At 37.1% G+C, this 27815-nt stretch overlaps 1 protein-coding gene across 1 annotated transcript in view; it reads left to right on the forward strand.

Moving 5' to 3' along the window:
* Positions 1-6675: 6675 nt before the first annotated feature.
* tmem132d (transmembrane protein 132D) overlaps positions 6676-27815 on the forward strand; it is a gene marked incomplete at its 5' end in the record, with an annotated part of 152447 nt that continues 131307 nt past the window's right edge. Inside the window, 3 exon segments of the mRNA NM_001113104.1 lie at positions 6676-6687; positions 15403-15412; positions 17476-17491.

A 27815-nucleotide genomic window follows, 5' to 3' on the forward strand; every position in this document is an offset into this window, starting at 1 on the left:
TTTGCAACAATTTGTGCGTCAAAATCGTATTTGTCGCAATGAGTATAAAAGTTTCAGAATTCATTCAAGCTTCTGTATCGTGACTTTCCTTGGGCCAGGTTGGAGCTGCAGAGTGCCATTGGGTCCTATGGGAGACTTTCCTTGGGCCAGGTTAGAGCTGCAGAGTGCCATTGGGTCCTATGGGAGACTTTCCTTGGGCCAGGTTAGAGCTGCAGAGTGCCATTGAGCCCTATGGGAGACTTTCCTTGGGCCAGGTTGGAGCTGCAGAGTGCCATTGAGCCCTATGGGAGACTTTCCTTGGGGCAGGTTGGAGCTGCAGAGTGCCATTGAGCCCTATGGGAGACTTTCCTTGGGCCAGGTTGGAGCTGCAGAGTGCCATTGAGCCCTATGGGAGACTTTCCTTGGGCCAGGTTGGAGCTGCAGAGTGCCATTGAGCCCTATGGGAGGCTTTCCTTGGGCCAGGTTGGAGCTGCAGAGTGCCATTGAGCCCTATGGGAGACTTTCCTTGGGCCAGGTTGGAGCTGCAGAGTGCCATTGGGTCCTATGGGAGGCTTCCAAAATCATGCACTGAAGGATCAAAGTCAAAGTTTTTTGCGCCATTTCCGATCGTTCGGATACAAAAATTTCGGAACATTCGGATCGTACCACGATATTTTCCTACAACCACGGTGCAAAATTTCCGTGCTTTTAACGCACATCAGAAATTATCGGATTTAATCTGAATTTTTTCTATCGTACTTTTAAATGTCCGAAATTCAGACTTTGATAAATGGGCCCCCTAGTTTTAGGTCTCCAATTTCCATTCAACTTACTATTGACTTTTTTCTATAAAACTGCATTCGGTCACTGTGAATCAAATGGTGGGTCCAATATATATATATATATATATATATATATATATATATTTATTTACTTTTTTGTTGTTTTATATATATATATATATATATACACTGTACCCTGTCTCATTTTAAAATAATTTTCAATATGAAAACCTGGCTAATATTAACTAAGAGGATATACACATTTGTGCAGTTGCTTACAATTTTAGGAAATGAGTTTACCTGCGCATATGTTAAGGAATGTAGTTTATATTTAATTATGTTTTATGTAAATTACATAAACAAATGCACATTACAAAAACAAATCCATGTACATATATTGCTTTAGTTAATGCATGGCATGTAGTAGAATAAAATGTAATCAAGTGTCTTAAATATAAGGAAATATATGTATTTAGTTTTGTTTCCAAGTTAAAAGGTTTTGAACCTTAGCAGAGTTTGAATTACAGTCATGCCGCAGATCATTATTAAAGGCGGCTTGCAGTTCTCATTGATAGCATTTGATTCAGCACCGGTTATCATTTTATTAAAGCTGTCTGAAACCTTTGAAACGCTAAGCGTAAGACATTTTGATCTGGGTCTAAGTCATATTAAATCCATTAAATTTATTTGCGTTATCTAATCAGAACTTGAGGTTACCTTCAAAATGACTTTGCTCTGTAAATTAATCTTATAATGAAGTTGTAATGTGCTATTCCTGTGTTAAGAATGCGTAGGAACTATAAACATACAATTTAATTTGCCAACATCTTTATCTTTTTACTATTATAGATAATAATAAATTGACAATGTTTACTATTGGAAACTACTAATAAGTATCAGAACAAGTGTAAATTATTTTAATTACCAAACAAACCCCTGGGTCGTTTTTCTTGTTTAAAAGCAACATGTATAATAAAACAGTTCAATTTACTGCAATGTGTAATTAGCTTTCAGAAAGGTTCTTGGTTGCAGATATATTTAATGCTAAACTTATGTCTTCAACATTACATTTGTATATATAAACAGACTTAGATGACTATGAAGATTTTCATTCATCCAGGTCATGGTATATCTAGTATAAATAAATCTAAAGCAACTGGACTTGTTAAAGGAGAAGGAAAAGCTAAGTCACTTGGGGGGTGCCAAAATGTTAGGCACCCCCAAGTGACTTGAATCGCTTACCTTCTACCCCGGGCTGGTGCCCCTGTACGGAGAGAACAGCACCAGCCCGGGGTAGCAGCGATCGCTTCCTTCTTTGCTGCGCACGCATGCGCAGTAGAATGAAAAGCCGAACTTTAACAGAGAAGTCGGCTTTTCCCTCTACTGCACATGTGCCAGACTCGGAGTCGCAGCGAAACGAAGGCGGAAGGAGGAAGCACATCGCCCCAGGTGCCCCGGGCTGGTGCGGTTTTCTCCTAACAGGGACACCAGCCTGGGGTACGAGGTAAGCGATTCAAGTCACTTGGGGGTGCTTAACATTTTAGCACCCCCAAGTGACTTAGCCTTTCCTTCCCCTTTAAGTTGAAGAAATGTCTTCAATGCTTACTTAACAAGTCCAGTTACTTTAGGGCTCTGGTACATAGGGAGATTAGTCGCCCGCGGCAAAACTCCCTGCTCGCGGGCGACTAATCTCCCTGAGTTGCCTTCCCCCTGCCACTGGCGAACATGTAAGTCGCCGGCGGGATGGCAGACGCGGCGGGGCGATTTCGGGAGATCACGGAAAAAGCCTCGCGAGTCTTTTTTGGCGATTTGCGCAAAATCGCGCCGCCGCGTCTGCCATCCCGCCGGCGACTTACATGTTCGCCGGTGGGATGGCAGGGGGAAGGCAACTCGGGGAGATTAGTCGCCCGCGAGCAGGGAGTTTTGCCGCGGGCGACTAATCTCCCCGTGTACCAGAGCCCTTAGATTTATTTATACTAGTTAGACTTAGATGTTTATCATTATATTTGTAAACAAAGATGCCCAAAAAAAACAAGAAAAGTGAAAAGACATATAGTACTATTGGAGACATTTGGAACAGAGGATACACAGCCTGGTGGAAAGGGTGAAACAAGATTCACTGGTTAAGGATGCTGTCATTCAGGGTGGCTTTTGGTGAGATGGGAGGTAATACCTGAAGTAGTATAGGAAAGGGGTGGATGATCAAGGACAAGTTAACCCAAAATATAATTTTTCCATAAAAAAAGAAAACAATATTCTAAGCAACTTTGCAATATACCTGTACATTCATTACAAATTAGCAATTGTTTTTTCTTATTTGTATATATAATTGCTATTAGTGTTTGTTTTAAAAACAATGTAACACAAGGCAACAGACTGACAGACCTGACTTGCTGGATGAAACTGACCTTTGCAACATTGTTTAAAAGTAACAACCAGGAGTTCAGCAAATGCTTCTTTCAATAGCAATTACATTTACAAATAACTTTTAAAGCACTAAACATTTTCAATAAATTCACATTGGAAGTTGCTTGGAATTATATTTTCTTTTATTAGGCAAAAAAAATATTTTTGGGGTTGACGTCATTTAAGATAAGGTTCCCATCCGTCCCCGTATCACGGGTACCAGCCCCGTTTCGAGACCTTCGATATCTGTGCATTCTGATTGGCTTATATTTCTGGCGCCTTTAATGGTTCCTGGGAAATGAATAACAGACGCGAGTGCTGATCTTACAGTAGCTGCAAGGGAGGACAGAATGCGATTGGGCAGAGCAAGCCTTGTTCAGAAACATGGCAAGTAGTTTTGTTTATTTTAAATTGTGCAGCACCTCAGTCACCTGAGATTTCCCTGGGCATCGTCTGTCCTGATAATTATATGCAGGAGCGGAGCTGTTTGTAAATTGTCGCACGAAGGAACGCAATGGGGAGCGGGTCTGTGAAATTGTAAACCTGGGGCAAGCTTACAACATATTTTGCATTCCACCACAGTCAGCTGGCGAGTGAACTTACATTAATGTCTTTTTCTTTTGCCTGCCATGTGTGTGCAGTGATAGTGTGATCATTTTGCATAAGGGTATATCTGGGCCCTGAAGGAGGGAATGGGGACAGATATGTGTTCAATTAATTTGCTGCCACTATATTAGAATGCACTATTATACATGGAATTGCCACTTTGCCACCCTTCTATGAGTTCTGGGGTATTATACATGGAATTGCCACTGTGCCATCCTGCTATGAGTTCTGGGGGTATTATACATGGAATTGCCACTGTGCCACCATTCTATGAGTTCTGGGGGTATTATACATGGAATTGCCACTGTGCCATCCTGCTATGAGTTCTGGGGGTATTATACATGGAATTGCCACTGTGCCACCCTTCTATGAGTTCTGGGGGTATTATACATGGAATTGCCACTGTGCCACCCTTCTATGAGTTCTGGGGGTATTATACATGGAATTGCCACTATGCCACCCTTCTATGAGTTCTGGGGGTATTATACATGGAATTGCCACTGTGCCATCCTGCTATGAGTTCTGGGGGTATTATACATGGAATTGCCACTGTGCCACCCTTCTATGAGTTCTGGGGGTATTATACATGGAATTGCCACTTTGCCACCCTTCTATGAGTTCTGGGGGTATTATACATGGAATTGCCACTTTGCCACCCTGCTATGAGTTCTGGGGGTATTATACATGGAACTGCCACTTTTACCACCCTGCTATGAGTTCTAGGGGTATTATACATGGAATTGCCACTCTGTCACCTTGCAATGAGTTCTGGGGGTATTATACATGGAACTGCCACTTTTGCCACCCTGCTATGAGTTCTAGGGGTATTATACATGGAATTGCCACTTTGTCACCCTGTTATGAGTTCTGGGGGCATTATACATGGAATTGCCACTTTGCCACCCTGCTATGAGTTCTGGGGGTATTATACATGGAAATCTGTAAAATGGGGAGTGGTGTATTGGGGGGTGCATGTCTCACAAAGTGGGCAAGGCTTAAAAATTTTCGCAGTATGCCACCTTTTTTTTTCCTGTCCCCGGATTTCACTCAAAAAATCTGGTCACCTTAATTTAAGAGAACAAGAAGACTACATCCTGGGTCAAAAATGGGATTGTGTTTGCAGTACTGTGGGAGGAGGAGTTAAAAACAAAACAGAATACTAATAGAAAGGGAGGGTCTATTGCTTTTGTAAGGGAAGGGAAAAGAAAAAGATGTCCTGATGGTACAAGAAATGAAATGGAGGAGCTGGAACTGCTTAGCCAGACTAAGAAATGATTCTGTTTTGAGCAGGATATATATATATATATATATATATATATATATATATATATCTTCAATTATGGAACAGGCACTCACGTTAAAGCAATCAAAATTGCCTGGGTGCAGTCTGAAAAAAATGCAATGATGTATCGAAAAATGGAAGGTACCGCACTCACAGGACTTAAAAAACAATAAATTTTTATTACAAAGTTACATCTAACGTTTCGGCTGCCACTGCAGCCTTTCTCTTTGAAAATTTATTGTTTTTTAAGTCCTGTGAGTTAGGTACCTTCCATTTTTCGATATATATTTATATATATATATACAGTGGCTTGCAAAAGTATTCGGCCCCCTTGAACTTTTCCACATTTTGTCACATTACAGCCACAAACATGAATCAATTTTATTGGAATTCCACGTGAAAGACCAATACAAAGTGGTGTACATGTGAGAAGTGGAACGAAAATCATACATGATTCCAAACATTTTTTACAAATAAATAACTGCAAAGTGGGGTGTGCGTTCAGCCCCCTTTGGTCTGAGTGCAGTCAGTTGCCCATAGACATTGCCTGATGAGTGCTAATGACTAAATAGAGTGCACCTGTGTGTAATCAAATGTCAGTACAAATACAGCTGCTCTGTGACGGCCTCAGAGGTTGTCTAAGAGAATATTGGGAGCAACAACACCATGAAGTCCAAAGAACACACCAGACAGGTCAGGGATAAAGTTATTGAGAAATTTAAAGCAGGCTTAGGCTACAAAAAGATTTCCAAAGCCTTGAACATCCCACGGAGCACTGTTCCACCGATCATTCAGAAATGGAAGGAGTATGGCACAACTGTAAACCTACCAAGACAAGGCCGTCCACCTAAACTCACAGGCCGAACAAGGAGAGCGCTGATCAGAAATGCAGCCAAGAGGCCCATGGTGACTCTGGGGGAGCTGCAGAGATCTACAGCTCAGGTGGGGGAATCTGTCCATAGGACAACTATTAGTCGTGCACTGCACAAAGTTGGCCTTTATGGCCAGATCTAAATCCAATGGAGAATCTGTGGCAAGATCTGAAAACTGCTGTTCACAAACGCTGTCCATCTAATGTGACTGAGCTGGAGCTGTTTTGCAAAGAAGAATGGGCAAGGATTTCAGTCTGTAGATGTGCAAAGCTGGCAGAGACATACCCTAAAAGACTGGCAGCTGGAATTGCAGCAAAAGGTGGTTCTACAAAGTATTGACTCAGGGGGCTGAATAATTACGCACACCCCACTTTACAGTTATTTATTTGTAAAAAAATGTTTGGAATCATGTATGATTTTCGTTCCACTTCTCACGTGTACACCACTTTGTATTGGTCTTTCACGTGGAATTCCAATAAAATTGATTCATGTTTGTGGCTGTAATGTGACAAAATGTTAAAAAGTTCAAGGGGGCCGAATACTTTTGCAAGCCACTGTATATATATTCATAGGAATATATAGGAAAGAGATGGATGTCATTTTTAGCAAATGGTAAAATACAATTTACTTTGTTTACCATTAAACTCACTTTTAGTATATTGTTGAAAGTGCTATTGTGAAAAAAGTTCAATTGGTCTTCATTTTTTTTTTATTGTTTGTGGTTTTTGAATCATTTAGCTGTTTATTCACCAACTCTCCAGTTTGGAATTTGTGTGGCTAGGGTCCAAATTATTCTAGCAACCATGTAGTGGTTTGAATAAGAAACTGGAAAATGAATAGAAGAAGGTCTGAATAGAAAGAAAAGTGATAAAAAGTAACAATAACAATAAAATTGTAGCATCAAAGAGCAATAGTTTTTTTTTTTCCTTATTTTTTTTTACTGATAGATCAGTGACCCCCTATTGACAACAAGAAAGGATTGAAAGAAGAAAGCAAATAATTGAGAAGTTGCTAGTAACTGGCCATTCTATAACTTACTAAGGGGCTGATTTACTAATCCCCGAATCTGAATCCCGAAAGGGAAAAAATCGAATTGGAAACTAACATTTTGCGACTTTATTGTACTTTTTGCGATTTTTTTTGTCGCCGTTGCGACTTTTTCGCGAATTGTCACGACTTTTTCGTAGCCATTACGACTTGCACGAATTGTCGCGACTTTTTCGTATTGAACGCTAGTAACCGGCGGGCAAACCTTTCCAATTTGTTTGCGATGGCTACGAAAAAGTCGCGACAATTTACGAAAAAGTCGCAACGGCGACGGAAAAATGGCAAAATACCGATCATTACGAAAAAAACGCATTCGGCTTTTAGATCCGTTCGGGGATCAGTAAATCGGCCCCTAAGAGTCAACTTAAGGTAAATTATCACTTTAAATTAAATCATAATACAGAGATTATCCAGGCACTGATCCAGTAGCTCTCTTGTAGTTGGAAAAAACACCAACACTCCCCTTCCCCCGGGTAAATCTATGAAAGCTTCTGATGTCTTATTTTCACCTTCTGTTGGAACATATAGATGGTAGGCACGATTCACATGCATAAAAGGTTGAATTGGATTGGAATCTTGTCCTCAGCTAACTACATAGACTCTGAAAACAATATTACCCTCCTAGACTTTTTATTCCCTTTTATGGAGATCCCTGGAATTAAAAACCTGCTAGATGTTACTGCATAACTGTATATAATATTTCCTCCAATTCTTACACAGTCATAATATGCAGGAAAACTAAACTGTAACATTTACAGTAAATTTTAGATTTAATATTATGCTGATCTTAAAGAAGACCCAAGCTTGGAACAAGACTCAGGCTTATATAGTTCTATTGTCCTTTTCCGTTTTCTTCACTAACAGGGTTAATTACAGGTATTGGACCTGTTATCCAAAATACTCGCGACCTGGGGACCTGGGGTTTTCCTTCCATAATTTGGAGTCTATGAGAGATTGCGTTCCAGTGATTTGGATCTTTCTGGATAATGGGTGTCCAGATAACTAATCCCATACATGTAATACAGTTATATTTGTTTCGTGTGGTTCATATAGGTTTAAGTGGCATAACATGTGTATGTAGTGGCCCTCACACATATAGGTTGCCAGCATGCTGTTTCATCTGTTGCATCACTACATGATAACCTTATGTTATGCAATATGTGTTAATTCTAAGTGCCATTTATAAACATCCTCACTAAGGAATCTGGAAAACACCCAGCAGTACATTGATATGCCTTTTTGCCTATTGATGAGAATACATGTAAAGGTATCTTATAATACATGTAAATTTAAAAAATATACATAATACTTATAGTTGATCCACAATAAAGTATTTCAATAATAATATTAAATGCTGTATCAAATATTTTATGAGTCATATATGTGTCCATTGCCGGTAACAAGCATCTCACTATTAAATTACCATATTGACACCAGCGTGCTCTGTTATTAATGCATTTCCAGGTTTGTGTATGTAGGAATATCGTCTCTGCCAAATAACACCACTAATGTAAGATGCCAAGATTTTGAGATCTCCCTTTGGGAATCGAGAGAAAGACAGAGCTGTCTTTGTAATTTACCCACAATGGTACACCCAGGGCCTTTGCTAAATGCTTACACATTATCCACTATGGTCATGCATCAAGCCATCATGTTCCTAGTTATGAATTTTAATTTATTTATGAGGAGTCTTTGGCTGCAAGGAACATTTAAAAAATTCTGTAATGATGACAGTTCTTTGTTACTTAGTATACAATGACAAACATAAGGTCCCATTGCTATGTCACCCCCAATAGCTCACAATTAGTTAAGTGCCTTCCTATTTGGCATATGTCATATCGCAACTGCTATACTAACTATAAAAGTGATACAATTGCATTCCCAGGGAATTATTGTACTATATACATGGAAGGCAGGATTCTCAGGACAAATCAAGAGAAGGTCATTCATGGAACCATATTGAATTGATGGTGTTTAGGTTTCTCCCACAGTGATTTTTTATTTGTTAGAGAAAAACATAGCCAACGGCTTTTTTAAGCAGAGCTGTCAAATTCTGTCTTTGTGACTGATAGGTACCTATACTAAAACAAAGGCTTGTGCATGTCTCTACTGTAAATGGAAGCTTCCCACTGTTAAACTGCTAAGAATTGATGAAGTGCAGTTAATCTGTGTGATGAAAATAGCCATTCATTGGGATACAGCTATATGGCAAGGTTTTTTTTTAAAGTCATATAGAAGCATTACTAGGTATATTAATCAAACTGTTTACATTATCTAACAAGAGATAAATCACTTCATATTATGTTATTTTCTTACAGTAATCCATCATTGTCTGTTATTACTTACAGCTTCATGAATCAGCCTCATGGAATAACATAAAGTTAAGAGATAGCTTACAGTCAAAAGAGATAAATATCACAAACACTTGATGAATAGAGCTCGATGAGTAGACGGTTAGCTGCATTTTTAGCAGAAGAGCAACAACAAAAACATTATGTTTGCCCCATAATTTTAAAATACACTTAGGTTTGTATCTCAGTGTCTCTGTGTAATGGATCTATACATCATTTAACTATATCAGTGTTTCAACTGGTAAAATGTATTTTTCAATTTTCAACATTTCTAGTTCTTGTGATGTTACTTTGTATGAAAGTAGAAATGACCAACATAAACACAGAATTTTTCAGAATGTTATTTTTTCATTACATTTTCTGCCATTTCCAATTCAAGTATGGGCTTGGAGCTGGGGGTTTTCCTGATAAGGGCGCTTTTCAGTTATTTGGATCCATACCTTAAGTCTACTAAAAAAAATCATTTAAACATTAAATAAACCAAATAGGACTGTTTTGTTCCCAGTAACGAATCATTATATCTTAGTTGGGATCAAGTACAAGGTACCATTTTATTATTACAGAGAAAAAGAAAAACTGTTTAAAATTTTGAATTATTTGATTAAAATGGAGTCTCTGGGAGAAGGTCTTCCTGTAATTTGGAGATTTCAGGATAATGTGTTTCTGGATAACTGGTTCTATACTTATATCACCATTGTTACCCATAACTGTACAGACTGGTTCATTATTCTGAAAAGTTAACAATAGTTCCCCAGGGGACTTACTGTACTTACTTGGTACACATTGTAATGCAGTATATGCCTATTCATGGGGGGGATATACATTTTCTATCCCATTTAAAGAATGTTTTAGCATGTTATTTCATATTCTTTGAATGAGGGTGGGTGGTTGCTCTGTAGGCAGCTTGCAAAACTCTAAATACTGCACAGCCATAAGCTACCTTTGCATGCTGACTCCCTTAACAAATGACCGTATAGCTTAATATCTCTTTCTGGTCATTGGAACATAAGGAAGAATGCACTTCAGTTTGGATAGATGTTTATGTCAATTACATTTTTCCTTTAACCTGGCCCTAAAGTAGTACTCAAACAGCAAATACAGCATTAATCGGAACAAGATAGCAACATATATTTCAACTGTGGTCTTCGCAAAGAAACCCTGCGCCCAGGTCTATCAGTCAAGTCGTAACCTCATCTTTGACCCAGCTCTAGGGCTATTTTTTTTTTTTCAATTTCAGAGATCATAATGGATCATCAAGATGTTTATAATTAATTACAAATGATAGTAATGAAGTAATTCATTTCATTTAAGCTTTACTTTGAATCATTCAGATTCATGATACACGGGGGGTTATTTATCACATCACTATATATATATATATATAAGAAAAATGTGAATTGAATAATAAAAACAAAAGACACAGGGCCTGATTCACTAAAGTTTATCGCACGCTTTTTTTGCGGTAAAAAAGACGCGACAATTAGCGCGCGATTCACTACAGCATTACCGCATGCGATAAGTCGCATTTTCGCATGCGGTATTTCTCGCGCTAGTTTTACCGCATACGTTCATTTCCGTGCTGAAAAGAATATGATCGCATGATTCACTATAACTTTTGCGCGCTAAATATCGCATTCGGCTATGCGAAAATTAACACCTACTACAGGCAGGCGAAAAATTATACAAAAGTACAGTAAATGATTTTTTGCAATAAAATATGGACTTACAGTGTTATTTATTCAAGTATGTGTTTCCCCTAGAGTGACGCAGCCGCCAGTTTGCAGGGAAATGGTCATTTTTAATACAGTAATTTTCTGCAAGTATTGGCGTGTAGGGCTAACATGGCATGCGTTCATTTGCGCGACTATTTATATTTGGCTACAAGTGATGAAATGTTTCGCCAGGCATGGATTCGCAGCGAATTTTTGGACGTGCGTTGAATTTTTTTGCGGCGGATTTTTTCATGCGTTTCGCAAAACAATCCGCCAATGGCGAAACGCCTGAAAAATTTTTCCACGCAAAAATTCACCGCACATACAAAAATTTATACAAGCGTCAAAAAATAATAGTCACAGCAACAATTTTTTTGCCCGCACATTTTTGCCGTTTCGTGGATCTTTCGAAAGATTTGCTAATTTTCACTAAAGATAACCAGAACACATTTGCTCATCACTAGTGGCTACTATTTATAAGCATCTACTATTTATATACACCATTTATATGCTACCATTTATATGTGGCTAATATTTATATACACCATTTATATGCAGCGACAATTTTTATACACTATTTCTAAGCTACCATTCATATGCGGTGACTATTCGCAGGCGTAATTTAGCACATGTACCAGCAAATACCGCATTGAAATAGTCTTCGCGAGTTAAATAACGCATGCAATATTGCGCGTAAAAAAGCGCGAGTATGCTTATAGTGAATCGTGCGAAAAATCGCCAAAATTAAGACGCGGTAAAAATTTTAACGCGCGCTATAAATAGCGCACGTTAAATCGCACTTTAGTGAATCAGGCCCACAAGCTCTTATTGATTTTTTTTTAAAGTGTTAATATAAAGGAATACATAAAATAGTTTATAAATTGGAATATGTAAACAAAGTTGTTACTCAATTAAGCAGTAGGTAGATGTCTGTAGTGTTTGATATCTGGAGTTTTATGTCAACATATTAACAGTTATGATTATATAATAGTGGTTATGGCCAAATTTGCCTTTGATACAATGCCATTACTTGAAATAATGTACAGGTTTTGAACCATTTTTAGTAGGATAATTAATAACACAATAAGGACAAAATCCATCACTTGTTGTGAAGATGTGAAGGAAGTGTAAATCTGCTCATTAATATAATGGTCCATCCTACTATGTGGGGCTCATTCACATCTGCAGACGCAGTGGGAAACTTGCTCTTTTCCTCACAGTGAGATGTATCTAAAACCACTTTTATTAAAGGTACTTGTGTCCAAATGCACTCTGCTCACTTCTGTATAGCTGTACTCAGTGCTGATTAGGATTAGTTCTCCATGCCTTCCATTTTAAACTGACCGGCTTCGGCTATTGATGCAAGGCTCTGTGTGAACCCTGGAATTACAGTCACCTCCTGACCAGAAGGTAGTTCCTAGGTTGCCGTCAGTGCCCTGCGTCAATAGACACAGTACAATTGTGGCTAAAAAATGAAACGCAGATGTCATTTGCTAAACACTTAAACTGACTCCAGGCAGACTGTGAAAATATGCAACTGCATCTAATTTGTGATGAAGCGCACAAAAACATCTATTTGACGATTTAGATGCAATTGTGCAGGAAGGCAGTGCAGTTGAAGTTGCAGTTCCATATAGTTGTGCTCAGCACTGATCAGTCCTTCCTGCCTTCCTTCTAAACCAGTGCTGCGTCAATTCATGCAGGAGAAACCTGGAGCTACAATCACCTTCTGATCAGACATAAGGCTCTAGGGTCCCCTTTGCACCCAGTGTCAATATGTGCACCGCACTTGTGCCCAAAGAATTGGAAGCAGATATCACTTGCATACTGAACACCGAGATTGACTCTAGTTAGACTTCTGCACAATTGTGCCCCTTTGTAACAGCAATGACACCAGAATTCTGGGGGGAAAAGCTGCAATGTAGGAAAAAAAACTGGTGATTATACTCCAAATTGCTCTTTGTTCATTGCACTTGCAGATGTTTATGAGCCCTATAGAATATTTGGCATCATCACAATTGTATTTATATGTCAGCACCAAAGATTTTACATTCGCCTTCACGTAAATGGTTAAAGATATCGTTCTTTTCACAAACCCACCTAGAAGTCCTAAAGGTTTTTGAATATTCTCATGCCATATTACTTTATTAGATATCTCAGAAGTGTGGATTTTCTGCTTTACACCAAGTTATGCATTTCTGCACTTTGATCTTGCTTGCAGTTGGTTTATAAATGGAGGCATTATCCCAAGAACCTGCAATGTGAAGTTGACAATGTATAGTTTCTGTTCCTGGAGGTGTGGATTTGCTTCTGTAAGCATGTCAGTGGCTGTTTATCCACAACTAGCCTTTTTCAGTGTCCATCTATCGCTGTCAGTGAGCATCAAATTACAGCCTCTGCTGCTTCTCTTCTGGTGCAGCTTTTCCTTGTTTGCTTTATGGCTTTATGATTTTCTACACTGTTCCCGTTGACATATTAAATAATTCTTCCATTTCTTTGACAGATGTCCCTGCAATTCAAGACCCAGAATTTTTTTAAAGTGCGTTAGATCTCTTCTGCTGCTTTAGAAAGTGTAGATTTATTTCCAAGCTTATTTGTTGCAGACACATTTTTGCAATTGACCTTTATTTAACATGAAACTTGTGTTGCAATCTTTTTATTTTAAGATGGAAAAAACTTTTTCTTTTGGTATTACAACTTTCCTGTCTAAAACCAGCAGATTTACAGAGAAATATGTCTGAAACTATTATTCAAATGCAGTTTGCTTAAAGCTGTTTTCTACTGAAATCCCCACTCTGAATCCCAGCCTGTGTCGGGGGGTAGAGGGGTAATTTATGTAAGTGAATGCAAGGCTTTGTATCTGGTCCTGTGACTGGAACTAGTGTAAAGTAGAGGTAGCCAATGAAAAGATAATTGTATTTTGTTTTGATATTATTTAGGGATGAATTTTGTAATTTAGAGTTTATTACACAAATGTAATTTAAAAAATGTAATGTTCCCGAATTTTTTTAATTTAAATTTTATTTAAAGTATGGTTTAAGTAAAAGTATATTAAAGAAAAAATATTTCAGATACCTTGTATCAAAATGTAATGAAAAAAGTTATTTTTTTAATTATTTTGTTTAGGGTTACCATCTCACCCCTTTAGAAGAGGACACTGACTTAATACACATGCAGCAAAAGAAATGCATGACTACACACAAATCCTTGATCCATGCATCCAACATGCAAGGGGACATGATTACTCTGTACAAGTACATTAGAGGGGATTATAGGCAGATAGAGGATGTTGTGTTTTCCCATAAAAATGATCAGCGCACCAGAGGCCACCCCTTTAGAAGCAGCATAGATGGTTTTTCACAGTGAGGGCAGTGAGGTTGGGGAATGCCCTTTCTAGTGATGTGGTAATGGCAGATTCTGTTAATGGGTCTGTATGTGAGTGTATAGATAGGTCAGTATGGGTTTATGTATGTGAGTGTATAGATAGGTCAGTATGGGTCTGTATGTGAGTGTATAGATAGGTCAGTATGGGTCTGTATGTGAGTGGATAGATAGGTCAGTATGGGTCTGTATGTGAGTGTATAGATAGGTCAGTATGGGTCTGTATGTGAGTGTATAGATAGGTCAGTATGGGTCTGTATGTGAGTGTATAGATAGGTCAGTATGGGTCGGTATGTGAGTGGATAGATAGGTCAGTATGGGTCTGTATGTGAGTGTATAGATAGGTCAGTATGGGTCTGTATGTGAGTGTATAGATAGGTCAGTATGGGTCTGTATGTGAGTGGATAGATAGGTCAGTATGGGTCTGTATGTGAGTGGATAGATAGGTCAGTATGGGTCTGTATGTGAGTGTATAGATAGGTCAGTATGGGTCTGTATGTGAGCGGATAGATAGGTCAGTATGGGTCTGTATGTGAGTGGATAGATAGGTCAGTATGGGTCTGTATGTGAGTGGATATATAGGTCAGTATGGGTCTGTATGTGAGTGTATAGATAGGTCAGTATGGGTCTGTATGTGAGCGGATAGATAGGTCAGTATGGGTCTGTATGTGTACTCTGGGGATCAATTGGAAGGGTTGAACTTGATAGAGTTTTTTAACCCAACTTGTAGCATGTGTATTCAGTAAGAGGCTCATTTACTTACCATCGATTATTAATTTTAAACTCGATAAAAAAAAAATTCGAAAAAGTCGCAGAGAAAAAAACATTGTGACTTTTTTTGAGATTTACTATGCATTTAAATGGTAAAAATCCAAATTCAACAATTCGCCAGATTAAACTTGCTGAGTTCATGTAGAAGTAAGTCAATGGCAGAGGTCCCTTCCCTTTCCTTGAAGTTCTTTCTTTTGTCTCGAAACTTTAGAGATTTTGCTGGGTTTTGTCCGAAAATCACAACTTTTTCAAATTATTGCAGCAAAAAGTCAAGTTCTTTACACTTTTCTCGGAGCAACTTTTTCTTGCTACTTTTTTTTTTAGTAAATATCAAACATTCTGGAAAACAAGTTTAGTCGAATTTGGAAATAAACAAAATTAGAAATTATGAAGTTTTAGTAAATCAGCCCCTAAGTTTCCTCTTTTAAAGGAGTGAAATTGTAACCCTAACTTTATGCCAGGGAAAGTTTTTTATATAATGGACCTCTATAGGAACATCTCTAACATGTGTTGCTTCCACTGTTCCCACATTTCTAAATTACACTGTTTACATAGCAAATAATTCACTCTACAATTTAAAATTTTATTCTTGAACCAGCAAATGTATTTTTTTAGTTGTAATATTGGCGTGTAGGCAGTCATGTCAGTGCATTGTGCCTGAGTCTGAGCTTTCAGAAGGAGCCAGCACTGCACAATAGAACTGCTTTTAGATAACCTATTGTTTCCCCTACTCCCATGTAACTGGAGTTGTCATGACTTGGGTAAACCTGACTTGGATTTTTACTATTGAGTACTACTCTCATATTTACCACTAGGTGGGGCATAGGAGCATTTGTTTTTTTTCAAATGCAGGTCAGGAAGCTGTTAACTTGTTACCTTCGCATTGTTTTGCTGATTGGCTACTGGGAGGGGGTGATATCACTCCAACCAGAGATTGAAGTTATCCAGTTTGGATTTTTCAGGATGACAGGTTTCTGGATAATGGATCCCATACCTAGTAAAGAAGGATTTGCTCGCTCACATGCAGCATCTGTTGTCTTGGTTTCAGACTTCCGCCTATTCAGTTCAATAAATGTACCTAATTAATACTTAAAAGAGCCTGAATCCCTCAACTCTTGTTACTGTAAGAGTATTTTTTTCAAGAGTGTAATGTAACCTATGTTTTTATTGAAATTGCATTATTTTGAATAAAAACATCACAGTTGTTGATTCCTGCTTACCATATTCAGCTTCTCTATGGGACAAAGTTAAAAGAATATCTTTCTTAGGAGATTTGTAAAGGGAACTGCAGCAGCTGTGAAATTAAAAAAGCTGAAATGTCTAGGATGAAATTTATATGCGTCACATTAGCTACTGCTTAGCAACATATGTGAAAGTATATCCATCTGAACAGAGATGGGGAAAACATGAGTCCCTATCAGCGTGGTCTCGCAGCCCCTTATGTTGCAATGTGCCAGCATTTCATATACTTTAACATTACAGACTTTTCTTTTTAGAACTGAGCTGCAAGACTTTGAGACATAAACTGCCAGATATGGTTTTAGCCAGCAGGTGATCATTTTAAAAAGGTAGATATGAACTTTTAGTCATGGTAATGACTGAAGTCCTGTTAAATATTCAGTTTCTGTTGTCTACATAGCAGATGCTGACAAATATAATACTAATAAGAATAACTGCATAGAATGTAAGGCAGAATTCCTTGTGCTGTCCTTACTTTGCAGTAGTGGAGCTCTGGGACTCTTTTACATTTTCAATAACAGGATTTTACATTCAAGATATGTATTTATTAAGCTTCAAAAGATACCATATGTCTTTTATAATTCTATTTTGCTGTTAATTCTAGCGCAAATTGTATTGTACAGTGTTCTGAATCACAGCTGTGTTAGTCTGCATACAAACACTGTATAGAATATTTTACTTATTATATAAGTGCTTGCTTTCCATATTTTTTATACTTTGCACTGTTATGTAATTCCTGTGAGACTACAGACAAACAAGAGATTTTAATTACTCTACAACACCAGTGCTGGCAGCTCATTCCTGGTGGGCGATAACCACACAGACACGTCTTTGTCTCTATATGAAATCCCAGCAGGGAGGTAATAGTGTCTATTATAGCAGTACCAGAAACTACAGAATTATAGGCACAATGTAAGAAAAGTACAGTCTTTGCCCATGTTAGTACCCTTACTTTACTTACTAATTCTTTATGTTATTTAGGTCCAAGCATCACATTTTTGATACTGTTAAGCAAATAGAAGAGAACTGTATAAAGAGGATCTATAGAAATTTGAGCCCACATGTATTTTTTGATGTAGGATAACATGCATGATTTACAGAATTTCCAAAGTTTGTAAATATGTTCAGCCAGTACAGGTGGCCATAGAGTCACTTGTGTCTGTGCCAGGAATTCACTGATGTAGCTGTTATGTTGCTATATAATTTTATTTGACAGCATCAACTGGTTTTAGCATATGGCTGAAGGACATAACACAGGAGTCATGTTAAGACTCTCTGGAGTCCTTAGCATAGAAAAAACTGTCCTTATTAGTGAGATCTGCCAAGTAGGGAGGAAAATATTTGTATTATATATTTGTATTTAGGGGAGACCTATTGTGTATGTGTGTTGATACCTGTGGAAGTGTTTTTTTTAATTTTGATAAATCTAAACCTTTTGTTTAAAGGAAAACTATACCCCCAAACAATAAAGGTCTTTATAAAATATATGACATAAAAAAAAAGTTATTATGTAAAACCCTGCTTTATCTTGGCATTTTAAATACTAACGGCCGTCTCCTGGGATTATACAGTTCACAGTACAGACAAATAAACCATTTACATCCTAGGTCACATAAGCCAATGAAGGGATATAGTTCTGCCTTTTGCACCCACATGTCAGGTGATCTCTGAGGGAGCACACAGTCCATCACTAAATGGTGGCTCAAAGGAAAAGATGTAAAAGAGAAATATCTACTGATATATATATATTTCAGTTGGGCAAGATTCTTTAATAGGTCATTTAATATGATTTCAACTATCTATTGGTTAAGTAGTCATTTGGGGTATAGATTTCCTTTAATATACACCTTAATAAAGATACACGAAACCCACAGAATGGCAAATAATTGCACATAACTGCATCAGTGAAGAAACACTTGGCCAGCCTTTGACTCTGGTTCTGTTCCTTGGCCTGTAAAGCTGGGACTTATACTGACTTTGCAGAAGTTGCTTCCCTTTCACTTTCTCTGCATGAATATATCAAGTGAGGGCTCAGTCAAAGTAGTGCTTCTTCCTGTATCAGCCCCACCCACTTAAATGACACCAGAAGTGTGGTCTGATAGAGACTGTTCTCTCAGGTCGGAACCTTTTATGTACAGATTGTGTGAGATACAATATGTATCCATTTAATTTAAAGGAACAGTAACACTAAAAAATAAAAATGTTTTAAAATTATTAAAATATAATGTACTGTTGCCCTGCACTGGCAAAAGTTGTGTGTTTGCTTCAGAAAGACTACTGTAGTTAATAGAAATAGCGGTTGTGTAGCCATGGGAGCAGCCATTTAAATTGAAAAAAGGAGAAAAGGCACAGGTTACATAAGAAGATAACAGTTAACTGTGTAGAATACAATGGGAATCTGCTACTTATCTGTTATCTGCTTAGTAACCTGTGCCTTTTCTCCTTTTTTCAATTTAAATGGCGGCCCCCATGGCTACACAGCAGGGTATTTATATAAACTGTAGTAGTGTTTATGAAGCAAACACAACTTTTACCAGTGCAGGGCAATAGTACATAATATATTTATATATATAAAAATAATATTAATTATTTTTATACACTTTCATTTTTTGGTGTTACTGTTCCTTTAATAACTTTTGTAAATTTTTAGGTTGTTTCAGTACTATTACAAATTTCTGTTTGTTTAGGGCTTATTTATCAATTTTTAAATTTGTTTTTCTAAATCGCATAAACTCTCATATCGAATGGTCGCTTATTTATTAATAAAATTGATTTTGAGAATATGGCTTTGACAACTCCCATTTACTTCTATAGAAACTCGCAAGCTTTTGGATGCCGAATTTTTAGATTTGAGTTTTTAGGTTTTTTTGCAATAAATACCAGGCTTTCAAACACAGCTTCAGGAAGGAGTGGAGGCAAACAGTGAATTTAGTAGCACAGAATCGGTTATTTCAAATAAATGGTACAACATTTCTAATTAAAGTACATTGCAAACCTTTTTAGGTTTACAATCAGTACATGCAATATCATTTTAGAACCTGTGTGGGTTGTTAAGCACATTCCACAAATTAATTACCTTTTACAAATTGCTGTGTGTAGACTTTTAGCCTTAATCTTTAAATCTGTGCCCAATAAACACATCATTTGGGGTGTTTAGTCAAGGAAAGGAGTGCCTAAAGATATTAGATATACCTGGTACAGTATAAAGTTATTGCTGGCTTCAGAGAATGTTTAAAAGCGCTTGTAATCTCATTTAACATGCCACTTAGGTTCCCCAAGCAATTCCCTCTTGTTCTGAGGCACATTTGTAAATAACTTAATCTCTGTTTATTCTCTGCTAGTTTCCCCTAATTATTATTAAACCTAGGGACTCAACTTTGTTTCTATCTTACTTGCCTTAGTATATAATTTTTGAAAGCAATATTTTCATTAAGCTCAGAGTGCAATATTCACTGTATATATCTGTTTAATAACGTTTAATGTGTGGGAACGGTCTGGATTTATTTTTTTTACTATGAACAGTTAATGATTTTCAGTTATTAATTAAGAAACACCACTCATGGCTTGTAAAATCATGCGTATTTATTTTGGAGAAGTTATGGCAATAAGCAAGGTTATAGGCACTGGTAGCCATTATTATAACTTGCAATATATATAAGGTTCTGGGAAGTGATAAGTTTGATAAAGACTATTTCAGTCTATGGACTTCTTCTCTTTTCAAGGTCAGTCTACCTCAATCACACATCTACGTTATATCTGTCTATTTTTTTTCTCTATCACTGTTTGTCTCTCTCTCATCCTCTCAATCTATCTGCACAGTATATTTTACAGACAACTGGTGACTATAAGGCTAATGGCACACGGGAAGATTTGTCACCCACGGCTAATCTGTTGGTGACAACTCTGTGGGTGACAAATCTCGGTAAAATGCTTTACCAGAGCAATAAACAGATTGCCGGTTGGCAAAACATATGCAGTGTTTTATTTTTGCCTGAAGTTTCCTCATGAGGCAATTTGGCGAGATTAGTCGTCTGCAGTATCACAGATTTAACTGGGGGCAACAAATCTCCCCAAGTGCCATTAGCCTAAACTATAGATCACCGATGAATGCTGAAGGGTTAAGTCGAGACAAGAGATCCTCTGTACTTATAGTAAGGCTTTAATGACAAAGACTAATACAGTATATGGACTATTTTTCTTTTTTGGGTCAGTCTTCCCCAATCACACATCTACATTAGATCTGTCTATTTTTTGTTTTTCTGTTAATGACTTTCTCTGTCTCACTTACTCTCTGTGCATAAAGCTACAAAGAAAATGGAATTCCCAGCAGTTCAATGTTCTTTCAGTTTCAGTTCTTTCAGGGAAAGTTTCTTGACAATCAGAAAAATGTTCACATTGACACATTTATCAAAGCAGATAGATGTAAATTGGTCAGAACATGTTCTACTCCTTTTAGCAGTTGAACACCATTCTCTCTAATGGGGTATGATGAGAGGCAGCACTGAGCTTTAACAAACAACTGAATTGAAAATCCCAAAAAATGAATTGATTACTGAATCTAAAAGACCATTCTTACATGCTAGAATGATCTGTAATGACAGGATAATTACTAGAAGGATGCATTCTGGGTTTGCAGTTCCCAGATTTGCTGGAAAGCAATCAGCAGGAAAGTAGATTCAAATAACTTGGCTTAAGAATATTGTTATTTGAACTTTATATAAAGAATATAAATGTCACAATATAAGGCTGATTAAGTAATTAATACAGATAACTACAACATGGCAGCTCAGAAACCAGTGCTTATATTACAGGCCAATTTCATTTTCTTCCTGATAATTTGGGACGACCCCTAAGCTTAGCTTCTCAACAGCTGCCCTGAGTTCACTGAGCATGTGGGTGTCACAGACACTTTTCAAGATGGTGACCCCCCCATGACAAGTCCTGGATCATTTCTGCTATTGAGATGCTAAAACTTTAGGCTGGTGCAATAAGTTCAGTGTATAAAATATAAAATTTTTAGGGTTTAGTTCTCTTTTATATTAACAATCATCAAGTACAAGGTACTGTCTAAAGCAAAAAGCAAATCCTTATGAGTAAAACTCTGTGGGAAATGAGAATGATATATTTCAGATATTTCTAGACAACAGATTTCTAGAATATATATTTTGTATAATATACTGATTTGTTTCACAGATTAAGTAGAATAATCTGATTTTGAGATTCTAAATCATTATGTAATTTTAACCATGCCAGAAAATGACATAAGATAATAGGTTCTTTGTCTGTCATCAGTTCAGTGGTAGTTCTTTCAGGTTGTTGACAGGTGATATAATGACTCAAATAGAACCTATAAGGAGGGCGACAGATAGAGATAGATAGATAGATAGATAGATAAATATGTTTAATTGGTCATTTCATTGATTGCATGTGACCCTCTCTTTCAGTTATTCTTATTAAGATGAAGGTTCCATATTCACATATATTTCTTGGTAAATTTAAGCACATTAAAAAGTGTTTTAAACTGTTTGTATCTTTGACAGCTATATATTTGCTTTCTACTTGTTTAACATTCACATCTCTTCTGCTCTGCTATTTAAATAATTTCTCTGCACTGTAAAGCTGTGACTGCCAAAGAAATTATTTGACAGCAGGATAATATGGCCTTAGGTCAGGACAGAAACCAAAATACTTTTTAAACAGATTGCATTCTTTTATTGTATTTTATGTTAAGGTTTGGTAAATATGGTGTTGGGAGAAGACATAGGGAAGGTGTTTGTCCTGATGGTGTTGTACTGAAGTCCTAACTTCTTTCCATTTAGTCTTGTCTGATGTGCTGAAATGTTGGTAATATTATTGTTATATAGCAGGAACAGTGCACATTCACATGCACTTTGGTCATGTTATCAGCAACCAATTAAACTGCCTGTAGGTTTTTATAATGTAGTAGGAAATAGGAGTTCCTGCAGGAAACGCATGTAATTATAAGAAAATCAAACAAACACCTGGCTTGAAATGGATATTGAACCCCAGCTTTGCAAGGTTGTAGTTTAATCATTGCACCACTGTGCTACATGTGAAATACTATATAATAATAATAATAATAATAATACATTATTTGAACTATATAAGTTTGGAAAGGCATGCCTTATGGTAGTGGTCACACAGTTATATCAAGACTTGACCCATTGGGATATATTTACAAAAGGTCAGAAGGTAAAATTTGGAGTATTTTTGCCAAAAATGAACATTTGCCATGATATCAGCATTTACTAAAATAAGAGTATGACAAGTTTTGGCAAATTGAAATGGTAAACATTCATATCTTAAAGTGGTGGTTCACCTTTGTAATAACATTTATATATGGTTTTTCTGTGCCAAAAGAAGCATCCACATGACACTCACAACAGCATAGTACTTACAATCTAAAGTGAATATCTGAAACTGTTGTGAAAGTACGACTTATTGAGACAAACTTTTGCCAAAATTAAAAAAGGTGATAAGTTGCACTTTAGTAAATATGCCTAATGTTGTCATATCACCATGTGTTTAATAGAATCATATTTTTTGCACAGTCACTCAGTAGCTGTAGGTAGGGTAGAGCACCTGGCTAAGATCTCATCACTATCCTTGATCATTAGAAATATATGCCTATGTGAAGATAAAGTCATATATAGTACTGTATAATAGTTATTAAGAATTGATGACTATAGTCCATAATTGCCTTGGTATGTATTTTTACTTTACTTTATTTTACTTTATACTCATTTAGGAGGTAAATGTGATTTTAAACTTTTGAGAAACTTTGTTTCTGTTGTGTTTCCAGTCACCCTAATCCAAGGCTTATAAAATGCAAATCCTAGCTCTGTTTTATACCTGCCTCCAGTTATTTACTATCTGATCTTCACAGTTTGAGAAATTGATGAAACAAATTATATAGTGCGAAGGGTTGACTACCGAACATAAAATTACTAACAGCTTTGACAACAATCAGTTCGAAAATGTACAGCATAGAGGGTCCTGTAACGACTGAAGCTGAGAGCATTTAATGCAATTACGTTCAGATTACATTCAAATGCTTTAATAGCTAGTGTGAGAATGTGAGAACAGCAATACGGAACTGCACAAACAGTTCTCTATCGTTTGATAGATGGCTGCTGAGTATGCCTTAACTGGATTTATTTACTTACTGCATTAATATAACTAGGATAGATCATTGTATGCTGATAGATTTCTCATAGATCATTGGGGTGTCATATTGAGCGGGCTGTATATGTCAGGCAAGTGCTATTTACACATCATGTATTTAAAAGCCAGCTGTTTAGTCACTAGTATATTGGTAAATAGCCTACCTTTGATTCCTTCTAATGAGCTTCCTTCATATATATATATATATATATATATATATATATATATATATATATATATATATATATATATATATATATATATATATAAAATCATATAACACACAATACATCTTATTAAGAAGCTGTTTAATCACTAGGCTTAAATAACCTACCTTTGACTCCTTATAATGAGATAATATATGACACTCAATGCATCTTATTATGAAGCTGTGTCACTAGTGGATTGTTTAATAGCCTTCCTTTTACTCCTTCTAATGAGGTTCCTTCATTTATATATGCAATATACACATATCTATATAACATATTAAAAACAATGCATCTTATTTAGAAGCTGTTTAGTCACTAGAAGACTGGTAAATAGCCTACCTTTATTAAATGAGGTTCCTTTACATATGTCTGCCCTCAGATCCTAGATAAAGGTCCTAATAAGGACCAAAACTTCAGACTTCTTAGGTACAACATGCTCATAAAGAAAATATAACGATATTTATAGGGAATGCTAGTCCTTTTTAGAGGCATATATATATATACACATTCCCACTGTGAGAGACAGCATTTAAAAAAGAAATTCAGGAAACCACATTGTATGATTTTTAAAGAATTTATTTGTATTGCACTGCTGCACATAAGTATTTGAACACCTGAGAAAATCAGTGTTAATATTTGGTACAGAAGCCTTTGTTTGCAATTACAGAGGTCAAACGTTTCCTGTAGTTCTTGACCAGGTTTGCACACACTGCAACAGGGATTTTGGCCCACTCCTCCACACAGATCTCCTCTAGATCTGTCAGGTTTCGGGCTGTCGCAGAGCAACATGGAGTTTCATCTCCCTCCAAAGATTTTCTATTGGATTTAGGTCTGGAGACTGACTAGGCCACTCCAGAACCTTGATATGCCTCTTACAGAGCCACTCCTTGGTTATCCTTGCTGTGTGCTTCAGGTCACTGTCATGTTGGAAGACCCAACCACGACCCATCTTCAATGCTCTGACTTAGGGAAGGAGGTTGTTGCTCAAAATCTCACAATAAATGGCCCCAGTCATCCTCTTCTTAATACAGTGCAGTAGTTCTTTCCCCTTCGCAGAAAAACACCCCCAAAGCATGATGTTACCACCCCCATGCTTCACAGTAGGGATGGTGTTCTTGGGATGCAGTTCATCCTTATTTTTCCTCCAAACACGGCGAGTGAAGTTTAGACCAAAAAGTTCCACTTTGGTCTCATCTGACCACATGACTTTCTCCCATGCCTCCTCTGGATCATCCACATGGTCATTGGCAAACTTCAGATGGGCCTGGACATGTGATGACTTGAGCAGGGGAACCTTCCGTGCAATGCATGAGTTGAAACCATGACGGCGTAGTGTTCTACCGACCTTTGAAACTGTGGTCCCAGCTCTCTTCATGTCATTGACCAGCTCCTCCCTTGTAGTTCTGGGCTAATTCCTTACCTTTCTTATCATCAGTGATACCCAAATAGGTGAGATCTTGCATGGAGCCCCAGTGCTAGGGAGACTGGCAGTTGTCTTTAGCCTCTTCCATTTTCTAACAATTGTTCAAACAGTTGATCTATTTTTACCAAGCTGCTTGGCAATTGCCCCGTAGCCCTTTCCACAATTTTGTCTCTGGTGTCTTTTGACAGCTCTTTGGTCTTGCCCATGGTAGTAGTTGGAGTCTGACTGACTGTGGGGTGGACAGGTGTCTTTAAAGAGCTCAGACAGGTGCTACTAATTTAGATTAATGAGTGGAGTAGAGGTGGACTATTTAAAGGCAGAGTAACAGGTCTTTGAGAGCCAGAATTCTTGCTGATTGCCAGGTGTTCAAATACTTATGTGCAGCAGTGCAATACAAATACATTCTTTAAAAATCATACAATGTGATTTCCTGATTTTTTTTTTAAATGCTGTCTCTCACAGTGGGAATGCACCTACAATGTGAATTTCAGACCCCTCCATGATTTCTAAGTGGGAGAACTTGCAAAATTATGTTCCTCACTGTAGATACACAGAAGGGGGTTGTGGGAGCACTCCAAGGCTAAATAGAGTATACAAATACAATGGAAGTGTGACTGATCTGGCCAAATTAACTACAAGCATACAAAAAAGAGAGGGGGATTGATCAATGCACATTCCTTGGTCCCGTTTCATAAGTAAATTATCTATGCTAGTGCATGTATTCACAAAGAACAGGGGTTTTTAGTTACAAAATTATGATCATAAAATTGGTATGGTAAGCTATATATATATATATCAATAGATAAAGGTCTCAGGTGAGAACCAAAACGTTGATACAATAAATAAGTATATTTTGGTATAAATTTCTGGTGTGCATCAGCATTTTTGTGAAATTTGTGTGACATTTTTTATTTGCACCCCGGGTTCAAGTCCTAAAGGGTGTGTGCCTAAGCCTTCAACAATATATATATGCATGTATGTATGTATGTATATCTTTATTTATAAAGCGTTACTTATGTACGCAGTGCTGTACAGTAGATATATATGTATATATATTCCCTTTAATAAGGTTCATTCATTTATAGACATATATTACACATAATACATATTAACATAAAGCTGGCAGTTACAATTTAAATATCTTATATAAGTAACAGGTTTACTATGGCATTCATATATTTTCCCATTTATCTGTATTACAGACCCTGAAGCCACAATATTACCATTACTTTTCTATCCCACAGACAAAAGTGTAATGGAGGTAGTGGTGTAGAGAAATCCAGTGTTAAATGCATACTAATGCCCTCTCCAGTTTTTAGCTTAAGATTTTATAAACAGAAGGTTAAGGCAAAGTGTCACAAGGCATAATTTCCCAAGATCATAATCATTTCTGACTCTAACAGTGTTTAAGTACTGTAGCTGTAAATGGATCATGAATTTTACAGTGTACTCATATGACATCAGAGGAACTGATTGCTGTAAGTTCTCTAGATTCTAACAGCATCTAACATTTTGCTTTTATTGTCATTACTTTGCTCTTAGTCACTGCATCCTTAGTGAAATGGGAAACAAATACATAGAAGTTATTATATCTCTGGCAAACAGCAATAACATTGCAGTGTGATATAGCATCTGATATACTATTTGATTTTGTTGTTTTGTAAAGTTGGATGCATGAACTATGTTTCATATATAGGGATTTTTACACATATATTTGTTATTGCTCTTTGTATTACACTTTGCAGAAAGATATTCTATGCTGTGACCTTTATAGTACTCTTGGCTACAGCTTAGTACCAACCCTAGACTCCTTAAAAATTGCTGTACAAAGGAAAAGTAAACCTCATGAAATGGCAATGAAATCTCAAACACACTACAAGGGAATATGTCACATATAGCTAGTCTCTGCTTGACTGCAGTATGGTCCAAGGCTGACTTACCACTAGGTGTCTGTACTTGCAAAATGTTCTCTGTACTTTAAAACAAGTTTTAAATTATTAAACATAACATGATAGACAGCTAAGTACCAGTGAACAAGACCATCAAAAGGCAGTTATAAGCTAAAGAAGTAGGGCAGAAATGTTTTCTGCTTATGTACCAGACCCAGGCAACCACAGCCCATTAGTAGGGAAGATCTGTGCCTCCAAAGATGCCCCAGTAGCTCCCCATCTTCTTTTCTGCTGATTTACTGCACATGCTCTGTGGTGCTGTCACTTACTGAGCTTAGGGACTCTCTTACAATATACTGTATATATAGAATATAAGGCCGATTAGTAAATAATTCAGCTCTGAAACCATTACAATTAGCATCAGAATTTACTAATCAGCCCTGCAGCATCAGCTTATATGACAGACAACTTTATTTTCTACTTAATAATTTGCAATGACCCCTAAGCTTAGCTTCTCAGCAGCTGCCAAAGCTCACTGAGCATGTGAGTGTCACTGACACATCTAACAAAATCCAAGATGAGGAGCTCCTTTTTACAACTGTAATCTTAATTTTAGGGTCTTTATTAGTTGTATATAGAACATGCAAAAAAAAATAAAATAAAAAGGTTACTGTTGCATTC

This window comes from Xenopus tropicalis, chromosome 1 (genome assembly GCF_000004195.4).
Source record: "Xenopus tropicalis strain Nigerian chromosome 1, UCB_Xtro_10.0, whole genome shotgun sequence".
In the NCBI taxonomy this organism is placed as follows: Eukaryota; Metazoa; Chordata; class Amphibia; order Anura; family Pipidae; genus Xenopus; species Xenopus tropicalis.